Source organism: Ceratosolen solmsi, unplaced genomic scaffold (assembly GCF_000503995.2).
Source record: "Ceratosolen solmsi marchali unplaced genomic scaffold, CerSol_1.0 scaffold13, whole genome shotgun sequence".
Classification (NCBI taxonomy): domain Eukaryota; kingdom Metazoa; phylum Arthropoda; class Insecta; order Hymenoptera; family Agaonidae; genus Ceratosolen; species Ceratosolen solmsi.
In genome coordinates, this window is record NW_011948418.1 from 4,168,394 (window position 1) to 4,186,886 (window position 18,493).

Consider the following 18,493-nt stretch of genomic DNA (forward strand, 5'->3'; position numbering starts at 1 on the left):
TCTATTCGTACGTTATAAGTTGACGTTTATCTAATAATAAAATGAATGTACCTTTCAATAAATAAATTACCATGATTCGCTGGGCACATTATATGATTTATGGCACATTTTCGCGAGGTTATAAATAATATTTCCAACAAATTTAACTATTTCCGGTGTTTGCGAATACTCTACTAAGGGCAATTTCAATGCTACTTGTTAGATTTAACTGAAATGAGTTTAATGGTAGGTAGAAGCGAATTTAACACGAGATATGACTGTATTTTATAAAAAGCCGGAAACATTGTTATCGATCGTAGGAATTTATATCTTTTGTGTCAAAACAACTGCGCATACAAAAGCCGAAAAAACTAGTTGGCGATGACGGCATGGGGATGTTGATGCGTAATACCTGTCATAATGACTGTAATTCCTCGTGACTCGGTCGCGAATATCGTATACGCCTTAAAGCAAACTTTGGGATCCTTCGTCGCGCTCGTAAATTACGTTTGTGTAATAATAATGGGTGCGGTGGTCGATCGAGTGGAGGCACGCGACGCAATTAAAGCCTCATCGAGTAGCGAATTTATAGCAAATAAATATCTATCTGAGCTGGATCCGTGCATCATAAGATTATATCGAGCAATACGAATGATTATTTAAAATTAAATGTCATAAAGACATAAAGAAGAGGGAGGAGAAAGGAATGAAGAGAAAAGGCGACGCGACGCGACGCGAAGCTAAGCGGAAGAGGGATAAATACGAGAACCGAAGAGGTCGGGAAGGACATCAGCCGTGACTAATGACGCATCTTCGAGAGAGTGGCTTTATTACGTCCGCTTATAAATCCGGAGCGAACTTTCATTTATTTTATGATCCGTAGAATCGATGAAATTCGTGATTGTGTATAAGACACTCGGCTGTTAATTGCGTCGCCTGGCCTCTTGATTTCTTTTCCAATTTCTGGGAAACAATGATTAGGTACTAACCAATTCTTTTAATAATCCAAGGATAAAGCCCTGACCGAGTATTACGATAGCGAATTTATCACCGCTAGATGGCGACGAAAAAGGTCGAAATATTTTCGTTACATTCAAAACAGCTTTCGCTCGCACGAGGAAAGAGAGAGAATGGCAAATGTACGCTTGATCCACGTGTCTTGATAAATTGGATAAATGGATTTGTTCATTAAAAATGTAGCGTTGCATTGTTATATGGCAATTTATCGACATCCTACAAATTATAATTGAATTCAATGAAATTGGTAAGAGCAGGTTGAACACGACCCATAATATATTAACACTGTTGAGCAAGTTTCATGCCAATCGATATTTTTATAGCCACGACTTAAAGTCCAACGATTCGTTTCTGTTACTAATTTTTTCAAAGACATACATTAATAAAGTCTTACGACTTATGTATGCTAATGCTTTCGAATTCCCAAGAGTTTCACAACTTTACACTTCTCACACTCATCGTCAGATTCGCAATTAATCTATTTGTATGACAATTCTGAATAAACGTGCCCACTTGTTTCGCCGGCTTTCTATTAACCTGATGATTTACGTCGAGACGTGTAGGTTCTGTCTGTCCTTGCCTCTTTCGAATTAAAACCAGTTCAACTCCGTTATTTTTCATTTAGCTTATCGCCATTTACTAAGCAGATGCTTATATTAGGCTCTAAAATATTTCCTTTACACATTTTCCTTCAAAGCGAATGATTGATAATTCGATACAAACATTATTTATAAGATTTAAAATATCAATGTCTACAAAGATGTTTTTTTTTTTTTTTTTTTTTTTTAATATTTAATAACTAACTTATATCTTCCTCGGGATAATGACAGTAGCTGTACTTAATAATAAATAAATAATAAATAAAACGAAGCAAAGGTCGTTCATCTACGGAAATTAAGGGAAAGTGAATATATCCTAAACTCTATTGTATACCAATTTTAGCAGTGCAAATATTACGAATCGATATATCGATTTGCAAAATTAATCCATCAACCGATGAACTCCCAAAGATAAGAAAATCCAATTGAACTTTGATTGATATTCGTGGTAACAAAATATTTAGAATATTAAATATTCACGAATATAATATTATATATATAGGATTATATATATATATATATATATATATATATATATATATATATATATATATATATATACTCCTAAAGGCTATTTAAAGGCTAATTATTTTCAATAAAATGTTAACTTTTATTTTATTCTATTATTTGATGAAATTTTAATTGGCTAAATTAATGTAACGATAAATATTATGTATCTTCTAACCATTCTAATTAAGGTAATTGAAGTATATGATACGATAATTAACCACAATTTTACTCTGTTTACATGTTAATTCTAATCTATTGAATTTCATGATAATATTTGAAACAATAATTGTGATTATTAAATAATATTTAGCGATCACATCACAATACTCGAACAAATCGAATATAATACTTATACAATCAGTCTTTCCAAATATTATATTCTATTTAAAAATAAAATTTAACATTGAAAATAATAAAAAAAAAATTATGTCAATAATCATTATTTGATTGCTGATACATAGTATGAAACATTTTACTAATAGAAAATAAATGTACAAATAATTCTATTTTCCTATACAGATTGTACATTACATTATAAATAAAACAAAATAAATTCTCTAATTTTTATTTGAAAAAATGTCGAATACCAGAAAGCTATTGTGGTTACTTTTACAGAGAATACTATTCAGCATATTTTGCGGTTTGTGAAATTTACCATTGCATCTTAGCGTTATGACAGTAATGTTACCAACTGTGTTTAGTACGACTTATCGAGCTTATAAATGTAAGTTATTACATAAATCAGTTATGACACAATTATTATGGCATTTACGAAATGCTATTAATAAATAACGATATGCATATCGATGTTATTACATTTTATTTGCCGATTATTGAAATATTTGCCTTTTAAGAGAATCAAGGCATTATAAAATGCGTTCGCAAAGTTATTTAGTTCAAGTTTGGTAATATCTTAAATATGTATTTAAATATTGTTAAATAAATGAAAATTTTATTCTGTCTAAATTCATGTTCACTGTAATTTTAAACAATCATACGTTTTATGATAATGCATATAATGAAACGATCGACTCTCCGTTTAATAACTAGATAAAGAAAACCTTCGATAAATAAAAGGATAAAGCTGTCATCGTATAATTAAATGTTATTAATATAATGATAAGTATTAGAGTCTCTAATCTTCGATAAAAACAAAAAAAAAAAAAAAAACCTTAGATAAAAAATCGAAACATTCTCATTAAGAGAGCATGAAAATTTCAAAGGCTTCTGCCGTGATATGTGAACACGTTAGTTCTTTGAAAAGTTAATGAAAGAAGATGACAACTATTCAAGTCTCGGCAATTTGTCAATGCGAGCCCACAGAGTGAATGACCCAGCAAGGAAAAAAGCTTTGCAGAACGCGAGTAGGCAACTGTAAGCGTCTCGAGTCCGGTCGCCCACACCTTCAAGGCGATGAGGAATTTATACTTTATCATTCCGTTCCTATTTTGTATTTTTGATTGTTTTTTAATGAGCCGACGGATTCCACGTTAACATCAGCGCCAACGAATGGGTGCACGAAGCGGAATGCGAAGCAGTATTTGAAAGCATAAGAAGTTTTTACTTTTCAACTGGAACTTTCTTTTTACGATAAGCCATTAAATTGAAAGGATCGATTGGATTTTTCTGAAATGCAAATATCCGCTAATTTTCGAAGCTTTACTTTAGTAATACAAGAATGAGCGGGATGATATTTAACGATTATGATATATTCTATTCGTTCGCGATATCAGAGGAAATAAATTTCCATGTGTAATATAAAAATTTAAATAATGATCGATCGTTTTCATTAAAAAAAATTAGCGTTTTATGAAATCCAACAGATATTTAGTTATTACCTTGCTGACGTTTAGAATTATTACTTTAAAAAATATTATTTATATAATCACGTATGTGAATAAACGCATATCACTGGTATTACTTACAGTGAAAGGTGAAACATAAATATTAAATTTGTATCTCGACATATTTAATTCCATTGCATTATATTTAAAATTGCACATTGTTGCAAGTACATTTTTTTTTAATTGTATCAGCATGAAAATATTTTTAATAAATCACATAGTCCGTTCATAGTTTTCATGTTATCACAATTTGTTAAACTTTTTAAAGATGCTTGAATCGTTCGTGTTATTCTGACGCCCAAAATCATTCTATAAAATAGATTTTTCCTTCTTCATACATTCAAAGGATTTTCAGAAATTTTATCAATAAATCACTTTAGTTGAATTATGAAGCACAATTTGAAAATATTTTTAAATCTCGGAACGATTTCAGTTCTTGCAAAATGAAAAGTTATTTGAAATTGAAATACTATTTAACATTTTTTCCAAGTTCAACGTTATTTGACAATTATATTGATCGAAAGCTTTTTTTTATTTACATAAAATATTTTTAATAATTTTAATTTTTATATCAATAAATGCCATACATACACTTAACTGAATTATTTTTATTGTTATACTCATTCGGCCTATAGTTTATTCACAAACAGTTTTAAGAATTAAATTTTAGGACAACTCGATTGGTTCTCAATATATTACGACCAACTGAAAGATTAAAATAATAATAAAAGTTTACAATAATACATGGGGAAAAAAAACAATGTAACTATAGAAGGAACATTTAATTACGAATGTAATTTGTTCAGAATTTTTACTCCTAATTGACAATATAATATCTTTCGAACGATTCAATATTGTTAAGTCTGAAATTTATATTAAGTAAGATAAAAAAGATAATACAAATGTAGCTTTCATTAATCGAAAAAATATGAATATAATAAAAGTTATTGCACATAATGCAGTTATATATAATACAATATAATTTAATGAACTTATCATATTATAAGCCAATATATAAATAATACTGCGAGTAAGCTTTAAAATATGAACGATTTATCTAGGAATTTAAAGATAAAGTAAATAAATTTAATAATTTAAAATTTTCAAAATTCTACGAATTTCAGTCTATCTACAGACTATAAGAATTATAATTTATTTAATTGTCAATAGAATAATGACTTTTAACATTTCGAACAATGTTTATGTAGTTATAATAAGTATTCTTTACCAAATTTTAAGCGAAGTTTAATTTTTAATTGTTTTTAAATAGAAAATAAACATATATTTAAAACTGCAGACAAAAATATCGTTGTGACAAATATAAAAAAAAAATTGTTACAAACACGTTTTACACTATAACCTTTGTGAAAATATTACACGTTCATTTATGTAGTGATTAACATCAGCATAAACTAAGAATATTCAATTTGTAAATTACGTATTATAATGTAATATTATATTATAATAATTATTAAGTGTATGCTGTAAAAAAGATTTGCATAACAATAACTTTCACGATATTTATTTACCTTTTATTAGTTTTCTAATTGAACAGTCAGAAACAGTAAGTTCTGAATTTCAATGCATATTAAACATAAACCATCCATTGCCCATCTTAGAAAGCCTACGTTCAAAAGTTAAAAGTATATAATTTTCCTACGCTCGTAAGCGTTTGCATAATATTGCAAGAAAAAAATAGTATGCTAAAACTCTTCCGTATACTGCATCGACTGATTATCGTTATCAGCATAATACACGACTGTGTCGTGGTGACAGCAAGTTGCAGTGTAATATAACATGATTCGTATCATTTACATAAACATAATCGTAACTTCCTATAATTTTTCGCGTATATTTCGGAATACTCTGGCGTTGTCTAAATCCAGGTTAAAGCCGCTCACCCCCGGTTTCCCGCATATACGCACTCGCATACCAAAGTAAGAAAGTATTCGCGAAAGAGAGAAACTATTCGCCCGAGGAAAATGGAAAGTGTGTGCCCGTAAAGAGGACAGCAAACGAGTTTGCTTGGAAACATGTCGTTTTTACCGAGAATTTTATATCATTATGGCTTTTCTCTGGCAGATTTCCAATACTTATCCATTTCATCTTATTTATCGTAATTGTTCAAGGTGTGCGTTCAATTATACATATAATAAAGGCCTGATTTATAATTTTATATGTTTGTAAATATTTTGAATAATATTTAACGTGCCTTTTTAATGCATATTTTTAATTTAATATGCTCGTCCGTTTCATAATTGTTGTTTATAGGTATTGAAGGAAAACGAAAAATGTAAAACAACTAATATTTGGATATTATATTGTCGTATTGTAATGTATCGAAAACAATTTTTTTCATAAATTTAGCGTAAGATTTGCGTGAGAAAATTAAAGTAAGGGTTAATTTTATGTTATAATTATATTAAAAAAATAAAAAAATTCTTATTTTATTTAAAGATATAATTAATTTTATTTGAAAAATATATTCTGAAAATTTAACTCTTCTTTAATCCAACGTATTTATACATTTAAGAAATTGATAAAAAAATTTTTTAACTTATACCATTATTTTAGACAAAGTACAATATGAAACTAGTAAATTTTATGTTATATTAAATTAATAAATAGTTTAACTAATAAATTGCAAAAACTTATTATTTGCGTAGCATTAACAATCCTCATTCAATAATTTAAATCTTTTTACTGATTTTCATTTACTGACTTATAATAAAATACACAACTAATATCCGCTGGGATATTTAACATTTAATTACTTTTCTCTGATTGAATGATATAAGTTATTTTTTTAACTGAAATGAATCGAGTGACAATTAAACGAAATTAGGTTCAAATTAAGTCAAGCTGGAAGAAGGTCAAATATATAAATTTCCCGTTAAGTACAAACACGAGAATATTATGACAAAACAGGTAAAACACTTCGGTCGAAAATGGCGAATAAGGAAGGGATTTGTGGTTACGAACCTAAAGTGCGGGCGTGGCCTAAACTAAACGAATCGACCCATCTCTGCTGCTGCTGCTGCTGCTGCTGCTGCTGCTGCTGCTGCTGCTGCTTTTTCTCTTAGGACTTTAAGGTTTTTTATAAGTACGTGCAAAGGAAAAATATTTTCTAAAAATAATTTTAATTATGCATGCCTGCATTATGTATGAGGCCAAATTACACCTCAGGTTCTTATTGTTATATCAAACAAACTTTATCTATTCACAATGTCTTTTTGTTTTTTATTTAACTGTGAAAGAATGGTTAACTTTATTGCGTGTGTATTATTTTAAAAAGATTTTACACAGTATATAATTCATCAAATTAACTGTCCAAATGCAATTGTACATTTTATAATTAAAATAAAATCTAAATGTAAAAGCATCTTGTATGCAATAATTATAATTAACCTATGATTTTTATTGTTATTATTTCATTTTGATACACGATTAAGCATGACACTATGGTATTATACAAAACAATTTATTTTAGTATGAGTTTTTATTTAATTTACTTTAATTATATGAACTAAAAACTATACAATTTAATATAATGGGGGATTCTAAAAAAAAAGAAAAAAAAGAAAAACTAGTTACGAACAAAGAAACTCGAGGCAATTGATAAAACGCGATCTTTATATGCATACTCTAGTAATACATATATTTTGCAAAACATTATATGACAGATTAATTTTTATTAAAACTTAAATAGCACATTACTTTTCGATATTTAATTTCTAATATATTCGAACCATTAGATATTTTTTTTTATTGTTATTTATGCCAATTGGTATTGAAAAATAATAGTAAATATTCAAAAAATCTAATTACTTCATTGGGTAAACATTTTTTAAGAAAATTAGAAAAATGAATATTAATTACTTTGCTTTAAATTATGTAAAAGATATTGGAAGAATTAACAAAAAAAAAGTATGGATATGATAAATAATGTAAATATCCTAATATAATGTTCAAAGGATTATGTTTAAATGTATTATTTGAATTAGCAAAAAAACACGTAATGAATTTTACTAATAATTTCAAAAAATAAATAAATTTCTATTGTATGAAAAAATTCATTTAAAAAACAATGTTTTTGTGCGTATTTATATTAAAATAATAAACTTATAGTTAAAAAAATACGTGTATGCATTCGAGTGAGAGAGAGAGAGAGAGAGAGAGAGAGAGAGAGAGAGAGAGAATAGTACAGTCAATCGATGATGAAATAAGGGAGTAAGAAACAATGTGGAGTATAATTTTCGTAAAGAGATTTAAAAACAATAAAACGAAAAGAGCAAGTAACTGTTCTACTTGTAACAACTTTTTTAGTCTGATAGTTCATAGTCGACATAAAAGCAATAAAACTTCACCAATATAAGTTAGAGTATACTGGATGAAAAATAAGCTCGAATATTTCAAATAAAATCATCTTCATATTTTAAAATTTTTATAAAATATAATAGTTCATTTTCAGTTCAGAACGATTTTATTTAATTCCAATAAACGATCGACCTTTCCACCAGCACATAACTTTGGTTCATTCCTCATTTATAATTATAGCTTTTATGCACACGAATGCGTGTATGTAAACATCCATTATTTATATTATTCTTTTAAAATAATAATGAAAAGCGATAGATATTTGCTTTATGCTACGTTTTAAGAATTATCAGCAAATAGAAAATGATTGTTTTAAATAATAAGACTATTTTCTGATCGATAAGTAATTATAAATTATAAGACGAGAAATATAAATGTATATATATAAATATGTAATTTGGAATAAATTTTTATATATAGAAGAAAATTTTTTCAGTTTATTTCTTTACCGCGCCAACTTAAAACTAGTTTTTTTTTCTGCGATATTGCTATAAATAAATTAAATCGTTTTAAGTAAATATTAATCCAATTAGTCATATAATTTGCCTACTATGAATAGCCAATTACAAATAAATATAATTTAATTACATTTTGTCTAAATCTAAAAATACAAAAGTATTCTTTTTATAATTATGCTGAGCATAATAATTGAACACAAGGACTGCACTTACAACTCCGTATTCAAATTCGCATAAAACACTGAATGTAAGAAGAAATTTCTTAAACACTCATTCAACACTTTATACAAACAGAGGGAATATGATAATTAGCTACAATGTATTATGTATATTCAGGAGAAAAAGCCGATATAAAGAAAAAAGGAAAAACTCTCACGCCCGCAGTCGATTGGTTGAGAGGGAAACCGATCCAAGGGGACTCGGCTATTCACGCCGTCTCGATCGAGGGGTCAGATATACCGTGAACGACACGGTGGTTTGTTTTCTCGGAGGCTAATGGTCGTATCGCATATCGAGGAAAATGAAAAGAAGGAATGGAAGACGCGAGCCCCGGAGTCTGAGAACAAATAAGCAGATGCTTTATTTCGACGTTGGTGAATTTGTAGGTTGGCAATTTCGTTATGTGCCTCGGAGCTTCCGGTCTTTCAATCTCACGCCCTGGATTGTTATTAAATTACCCATTAGATAACGATTATCCGAGTTTAGTTAATTCGCATTGCATCTGCATGATAATGAGGCCGACAATCTAGGGAAGGGGAAGGGCAGAGGAGGTGTCTTTTTATGTGTTCAAAAAATTTAACGCGTGACGTCAAGAATGTGAACAAAGATCGAGAGTCAAATGGCTGATGTATTGTTGAAATATAATGAATGCTTATTGTATGGGGCTCGTGTGCACCAAAAGAAGACGACGTATAATGGATTACAATTCAACTTGTGGTTTCATCAATGATAAACGCGTATTTTTACAATGCACGAGCACTTCTTGCATATTGAAAAGCCTAATGAGATGCTTAGGCAAATCAATTCACAATTTATTAAAATCGTCGGTCAATTATATGAAAATTGTAATTAACATTTAAACATTATTAGTTTGGCGTAGAATAGGGTTGAAAAGTCAATAAGTTGATTATATTTACTTATAAGGTTATATATAAAAACAATGATAAATCTATTTTTAGGAATAATTTAATTTGCGCGTTACGAACCAGTCATCAGTATGGTTTCTTCTTTTGCTTAAAAAAAAAAAAAAAAAAAAAAAAAAAAAAAAAAAAAAAAAAAAAAAAAAAAAAAAACTTTCCGACACTGCTTTGCTTTTCTTATCGAGTTTATTGCGCAGATAGTAAACTGTTTTAGTATTTTCTTTTGACCATATGAACGATAATGATAGATTTGTTAGTGACATCACGCAATACTTACGTATTATTTCAGAAATTTATGCGTGCAGATTAGAATATTGGCTTACCTGTAATAAAATGAAAAAGAATTTTAAAAAGAACCAAAGTATTTTAAAATATATATTTAAATTTTTTTTCGTTTTACGTTTAAAGACGATTGTTACTGGTAATTAAGTTTATTACCTTAAAACAGCAACAAATGAAATTATAAATTCTTCAATTTAATTAACGGTTATTTAATTTCAATGCTTTATAATGTCATATCTAAAATTGTATTTTTATGATATTATCAACCTAAAAGCATTAAATTTAGACTGAGTAACCATTTGATACGATGTGAGATAATGAATATAAAAATTGTTGAGGTTTTTATTCTGATATAATAATCTACCGGTTTGCAAATATTACAGTCGAAGACTACTACTACTACTACTACTACTACACACACACACACACACACACAACACACAGATATTGTTAATCCTGTCTTGATGGTATTGATTTAATAATCTTATTTAGAATTATTATATGATTTTTCATGTATTTCGGTCTTGTGAACGCTAAACTAAACTTTTCTTTTTTTAATCAAAACAATTAATGAATCGAGCTTAACACATTTTCCAAAGCCATAATCCAAACTATAAGTAAATACCTTATTTTACAGAAAAATAATCGATCGATATTTTTATTATATCAATAAATCACAAAATTATATTTCAAATTATATTGAAATTTAGAAGAATTCATACAGTGCACGTATAATTTATTTCAAGTAATTATCATTTATGTTAACACAATTATGAAAAAAAAAAAAAAAAAAAAAAAAAAAAAATCTTTATATATATATATATTGAATATTATTAAATAATTGATATTTATATCATAAATATTGTCAATGGCACCCGATAAACAATCATCATGACACGTGCTCAATACATACGAGAAACGTTGAAGGTCGCTAAACGATAACAACGACGCCGTTGGTGATTTACTCACTTACGTAAGTTGCGTTATATTCATTGAGACCATTTGCATTTAGACACCGCACATCGTGTTAACTGCAATAACCAGTTATTGCCGATACAATGCCTATGAGCAATAGCTGATATAAAAATTGTAAAAACTGGTTTAAAAATTCACTATGAAAATTGCTGTTGCAGTGAATTTTCAATTACTTATTCCTATATATTGACAAAAAATTATTGGCAACAATAAATACTTCGAACGAAAGTATCTTTTCCACCAGTTCTTTACTAACGAAACTAATGTTAAATAACGATTATCGCGTTCATTTGTTTACAACCGAATATTATTGTTTTTGCAAGCTAAGCTTAATCTCAACATTAATTGTCACAAGAATTATATAGTAATGAGAGAGTTGTAAGTAAATTACAATAACTCGAAGAAGTTCGTAACCGAATGAAGAGCTTTAAGTGTTAAAGAGTTAAATTTGTTAGCCAATGTTATATGACTAATAATAATATTGATCATAAATTGGTAAAAATATAAAATTTAAATTGAACTTGGAGAGTAATTTTATAGACACAGTATAAGAGAATCAGTCGATTTCATTCGGAATATATAAAAGTTTGTTAATTTACGTTCAATTTTATTAATAAATATAAAATAAAATTGTCCAACTTCCGATTTTCTTGATAAAAGAATTTTATAAAAATATTAATGCCTACTAAATGTACAAATACATAGACATTTTAAGTTTAATACCAACAGTTTATCTTGTAAAAATTTCATTAAATTATGTCTACCTGCGCGCATACTGTGCAATGTATTGTACAGTATATAATACAATAATAATAATTATTATCTAGGAAACATATATAATAAATTTATATTTAATATACTAATGATTTCTTTGTAAAATGTTTAGTTTAATAGTATTAAAAATTAATAATATTCAAAGTAATTAATTATATAAACAATTCACTATCAGAAAGTAAATTAAGCTGAATGTAACAAATTTTTATAACTAGCAAAATGTGCATGAACGTTACCATTTCATAACAACAACAACAATATTTTGCTTGACTGCACATAAACGTGTATGTACGCAGGCGCGACTATTACTTGTGTACAAAATAAAAATAGTCTTCCCGATGTGCGCCATCAAATTTAATAAGCGAACCTCCATTACTGTCTTTTCATTCGATTTCCGCTAAATTCCACGAGTTTTTTTTTTCCAACAATGTTATTATTGTCAGTATCATAAAATTAACCAACTAATTTATTATGCGTGGATGATCTTATCGATTTATCGGAATTTCTTTGTATGCTATATTTATTTGGAAATAATATACTCCTGCTCGCAGTTATCTAATTTACCCCGAAAATCGAGGAGTTTGTGATAAGTGTAATTACGTTTGATTGAAAATCATAGTTAAATGTTGTTAACAAATGCCTTTTTATATCAATGAGTATTAGTTTCTCTATACTCAATACTGAGTTAAATATATTTCGTCTACGTAAATACAAATTATAAAAAAAATTAACAAATGCATAAAACCTTAATATGAAATAGTAAAAATATATTTATAAAAGAAATTCAAATATAAGATATTTATTATGCATTAATTGCAATGAGCGCAGAATTGTATTGCATTTTAAGAGTGACAAATATTATTTTATTTTTTTTAAACAAATTATCTCACATTGATTAAATACATATTACAAAGTATTTGTAATTTAGCGTTTTACATTAATTGTTTTCACACTACTTGCTTTATGCTTTATACTTATAGATATCTGAATTTACATGAAATTTGGGAGGTAATAGAGAACACAAAAATAATAATAATTCTCATAAATAAAATATCTGCACGTACTAATTGGTAATAGTAATTTGACCAGAAATTTCGTATTCTAAAAGGTGATTGAAGTAAATCGACATTGCCAATTTGAAAAGCAAATTCAATTTTAAAATCATATTTTATTATAAAAATTTTTTTAAAGAAAAAATATAAAATCATATATTAATTCCATTCGTTAGTTTAAATATTTTTTTAAAATTTATAAAAATTACATTTGCCGATAAACCTATTAAAATAATATTTCTTATGCTTTATATTCGAGTTTCTCTATTTCATTATGCAACGATCACAAATGAAATCCTTTTTATAATTGAAGGTGATTCCTCAAGTAAATTGATACTTCCGCTCTTGCGAAGATATTCATAATTCAAAGCCAATCGTAATTCAGACGGTTAATGTTGAATATGAAATGTACAAAATCCATATACGATGCGAGTAATTTCAAAATATACTTAAAATTTTTATGTTATTCCATTTCAATGTACTTATTTTTACATATGAATTATATGAATATCCAAGTTTTCTATTTGCTATATTCAAGTTACTCTATTCAACATTATTACTAATATAAATAATCAATCGTATTTATATCTTTTAATTGAATCTCTTGTAATGTTGGAAGTGCGCAGCTGAAAACAATCTCATATTTAAATACGATATCATGAAAAAAGTGGACATGCTCTTGAAGTCATGTCATGAATCAAGAAGAATCACATATCATGAAGAATCTGTCATAAAATGCTGTCAAATTTTATATTGTTAACTTAAAGCGAATGCAATATATTGATTGCATAATGTACATGATAGGTCGAAAAAATGAGACCTATCAGGGTATCTATCGGGGGGGGGGGGGGCAAACCACATCCGTCACGTTGCAATTCATCGGCACCGACCTAGACAACATTGAAAATCAAGCACTGGAAGCTCGCGATAGAGCTCAGAATATGATTACTAGAGAGATTTATAAGTGGATTGCTCGGTGCAGGCTTGCATCTACGGCCTCCCCCGGGCCGGCGCACGTAGCCTAGGAAGAGAAGCCCTGGTCGGCATAATCAGCGGTAGCATAGCCTTTGCGAATCGATCCGCGAGCCGTGTTATATCCGAGTTTTTACTTGGCGCCCTGGTAATTAGTCTTTAAGATCCGTCGAAGATCGGACGAAGACGTACAAGGGAGGGCAGGTCAAGAGCTGCAATTTTTCGAACGACGCAAAGTATTCGTGGATCGCTCGCTTACGATACCTTACTGCGGGGTCTCCGAGCGAAGCGTGATATGTAAAGTCGATGTGGAAATGCATATTATGTAATTTTCCATAAAATGTGCCCGATCCCATGCTCTCGCACATCCAGTAGAAATAATTGCGAAATTGCTACTAACTGCTACGCTCCCAGCAATAATTCGTGATTTTTTTTTATTACTTTACGAGAGCCTAAGGCCCGCGAGTGATTAATAGATCCTATTTTGATATAATATTCAAGTTCATACGTAGTCATAGACTCAAGCTTTTCCTTTTTACTTTGAGGATTCGCACGATTACTATATAAATCAATAATAATATAAAAATTAATACGTGCGCACACGTAATCACCGAATTGAGTTCGTAAGTGATTCACCATTATACGCTTGTCAATTATTACTAATAATTAACAAACCTTTTTCAATTTAGTTTTTTATACATACACCTACATACCGATATAGAACATGAATGTAGTGTATACATTAGAGTTACAACGTGATATTACGTACATTATATGATATACTGTAATGATTTCAATTGACTGAACTAACGAGCTGCATTTAAAGTAAATGTATTCCAGAAAGTATTTTACGCTATTATATGAGCCATTGCGATTTCTCAATTTAAAAATCAAGTACACATCTTTATTTTCCATAAATTCTATATGGTCACGTAGTTAAGATTTTCCATGATAACATTTATTTTGAATAATTTTAAATAAAACCTTTTTAAATAATAAAACCTTCAAAGCTAATTATATTCAAATTGATTTTCACTGAAAAAATGTTAGCTAAAGTGTATATATATTTGTATGAATTTTTCAGTAAATTTTTATAATCAATTATGAGTAGATAATCAAATAAGAAAAAAAATTTTAATCTAAAGCAAAGTGTCAATTGCAATTAATTAAGATTATATTGTAAGCCATGGTTGATTATAATTGTAGTATTAAGAATTGGTAACGGTGCCCTCTTTTCAATAAGAGTAATTAACCGACCAGGAATTCGTAACCTAATTTATCATTATCTTCGCAATAAACGAATAAAAACATCTAGATAACCAATTCCAATTCTTCAGTGTAGTTGATAGGAAATTTTTATTTTATTCTGCTCTCATTTAATCAACACGGTTTGCGGTTGCCTTAGCATGTATGCCTGCATAGCATTAGCACTAATTTTATAACAAAATTACTTTATTGCTTCTCAAATTAAGAATAAAAAAATCATTAACTACGAATAAAAAACATTTGTGGTGTAATAATAACGTTAAATTTAGTTATTTGTAATGATAGTCTAACGAATTTTATATTTCGATTTTGATGCAAATATAATTACATTTAACTAATATTATGGGAATTTGTTTTCTACTTTCGCCATCATAGAATATCGAAATACTTTCAAAAGGAATTTATTATTTTTATTATTAATGTCGATTTGAAGTTTGATGAAAGGAGGCTAGGTAAACTAGCATTTTATATTCAGCCTGTGTGAATCGAAAGTTTTCTCGATCGATTTCCAAATATGCAAAGAAAATTCATTACTTTATTATTCCGGCTTCTATCGATCTAAAGAAACAAAAATAAAAAAAAAAAAAAAAACACGCGCGCACACACACACACAAAATACTTTTCTGCGCAATAAAATGCAGTGTACTCAATAAAATTCCGCAGTTTTATCGAATTGGTATTTCAAAATGATTCATCGCTAAATACTCTAGCCACACGCCTTGTTTGTCTATTAAAAGCCGAGCTAAAGACGCACGGGACATTGCAATAGTAATATCCTCCCAATTATTACTATCGAGTCACTTGCACAAATGCATATATATATATATATATATAAGATAGCGAGGAGCAACAACGTTAAAAAAATCCCCGTGTCCAATCTAGTTGGAAAGCGCACTCGACAACATACGATCGATGGCTAAATCTTCGTTAAAGGCATCGCCCGCTCCTCCTTCTTAGCCGGCCGTAGTCATCACGGAACGAGATCGTCATTTACGGCGTTAATGAAATTGCGGGGCTTCGTCGATGACACGCGCTGTTGCGAACCTTCGGCGGCTGCTTCGATTTCATAAGAATCCAATCCCCGCGCTGCCTTATTACCAACTACGCAGTTCTCTTGCACATTGACCTGCATTGAATGTACAATCTATAGACACTCGTTAATTTTATATGCAACGCGAGCACATACACGGGAGGTATTTCGCGGGAATACCTGATGGTCTGCCTACAATGAACGTGGGACAGTTTTCAAGAAATTAGTTAAGTGTAAGGAAGAGGAGTTTTTATATTATGCCGTTGACGTTGCTGTTAAAAGCCTTTGCCTTAAAGAAATAATTTCCTTTTTGATCTTTCTGATATTTGCTGGGGCTTTTCTAAAGCGTAATCATAGGTAACTGTTGGACCGAGCGAGCAGCTGGCTGTATCAAATTATAGACTAACCACGGTAATAAATATATGGTAAATAATACCGAGCCATCGATTTTTGTAGCAGCACTTTGAATGGGCTCAGAAAAACTAAATATTTTAATAATACCGACACGATTTTATCCTTCGGTTGTGTGGAATTTTTTAAACGCGAACCTTCATCCGCCATACCTTTCTCAAATACTTCGATATTCTATTCCTCATCAAATATATATATATATATATATATATATATATATATATAGGTTATTCAATAATATAAAAATTGCATTAGCTGCACCTGCTCCACTACTATTAATTATTTCATCGATATCGAGCTGCGTAATTATCTATTTATTTATCAATACTATCGATAAAATTGAAGATTCGTGAAACATCAATTATTTCATTCCGTATGATAAATTATCTTAAAAGTAAATCAATTCACGGCATACTTCATCATTATATGCAAAGTAACTTATTCACTTTGACGATATATTTAATGTTATCTTAGATCAGTTTCGGTGTTTAATGTAAAAATAATACGTTGTTATTATATATGCATTTAATGATATTACTTATCTTCTAAATTTCTAATAAATATTCTGCTGGTATAATATTTTTAATTTATTCTATATTTTTATTCTATATGTTTTATAAAGATGTAAAAAAATTAGCTATGATAATTACGTTTAAAATGCCTTTATTGAATTTCCAATACAAAATTCTAATTATTTTTTTGTTAAAAATTTCTTTAAGTAATTGTACAGAATTATAATTATTGTTATATGATTGTAATACAATCAACAAATAACATTACATTCAATGTAATTTAATAGAATATCTTAATGATAAACATTTTGCCATTACAAATGCTAATGTATTCTGATAATAATTAAGAATTATGTTTAATTTATAAACTAGATTCCCCATTATGAATTTTTAATTATAATTCAACTATTTAATACACCCTTATTCTAACGTTTATTTAATATTGACTTTAACCTTTAGTTAAATTTATTTATTTGCAAAAAAAAAAAAAAAAAAAAATATGTTACAAAAAACAATAAATAAAGACTAATATTACATAGTATTAAGCTTTAAGAAATAACGTTACCAAAAATACTTCAATTTATAAATAAAGTTAATAAAGTTAAAAGAAATGAAAATTTCACAAATAAAGTTTAAATTGAATGTATAATTAGTTTTTCATTCGCTAAAACTGGCAAAATCTTTTAACCGCTTTACATTATTCATATAAATAGTTTTAGTTAAAAATGAATTTAATTATATTTAAGTTGTCCATTATTATTATAGTAACTATTATTATTATTATTATAATTTATTCTTATACTACATCTACTTATTTATTATATGATGAATTATGTAAAAATGTGAATTAAAAAATAAAACGGAAAATTGAAATAAATATGGATACACTTCTTGCTCTAGAAAGTTAAAAATTAATTAATATAATTATGTAATAAATGAGATCTAATGTGCTTTTATTAAAATAAATGAATGAACAGAATCGTTTAAATTACAATTTCATATTAGTGTAATTGGTACACTATATTTATAAGTAAGTGCCCAACTCACGTTTTTCAGCACTTCAGTAATGGCATAATCAAGTTGAATATTTCTTTTTTTGAAGCTGTATGGCTTGTACCTGTTATAACGAACATTTTAGTTGAATTGCTCAGTAAATCAACAAATTTTTAATACATTATTTTAATTATAAGATCGTTATGAGAGAAATGCACGAAGAATAAATATATAAAAATTAGTTCAAAAGAATATCGTAGCTATTAGATTATGTTCAATGTTTAATTAAATCAGTATTTTCGT

The 18,493-nt window shown here is 28.3% G+C and overlaps 1 protein-coding gene across 4 annotated transcripts in view; it reads right to left on the reverse strand.

Moving 5' to 3' along the window:
* Nucleotides 1–18,493, reverse strand: part of Synd (protein kinase C and casein kinase substrate in neurons protein Synd) — a 102,233-nt gene that overhangs the window by 28,564 nt on the left and 55,176 nt on the right. The window contains exon 1 of one of the 4 annotated variants that reach the window (XM_011496943.1): nt 10,201–10,233. The exons of the other annotated variants lie outside the window; for them this stretch is intronic. The gene's annotated coding sequence lies outside the window, so the exon portion shown is untranslated. Of the gene's footprint in view, nt 1–10,200; nt 10,234–18,493 lie in introns of those variants that run through there. 4 annotated transcript variants of the gene reach the window in all.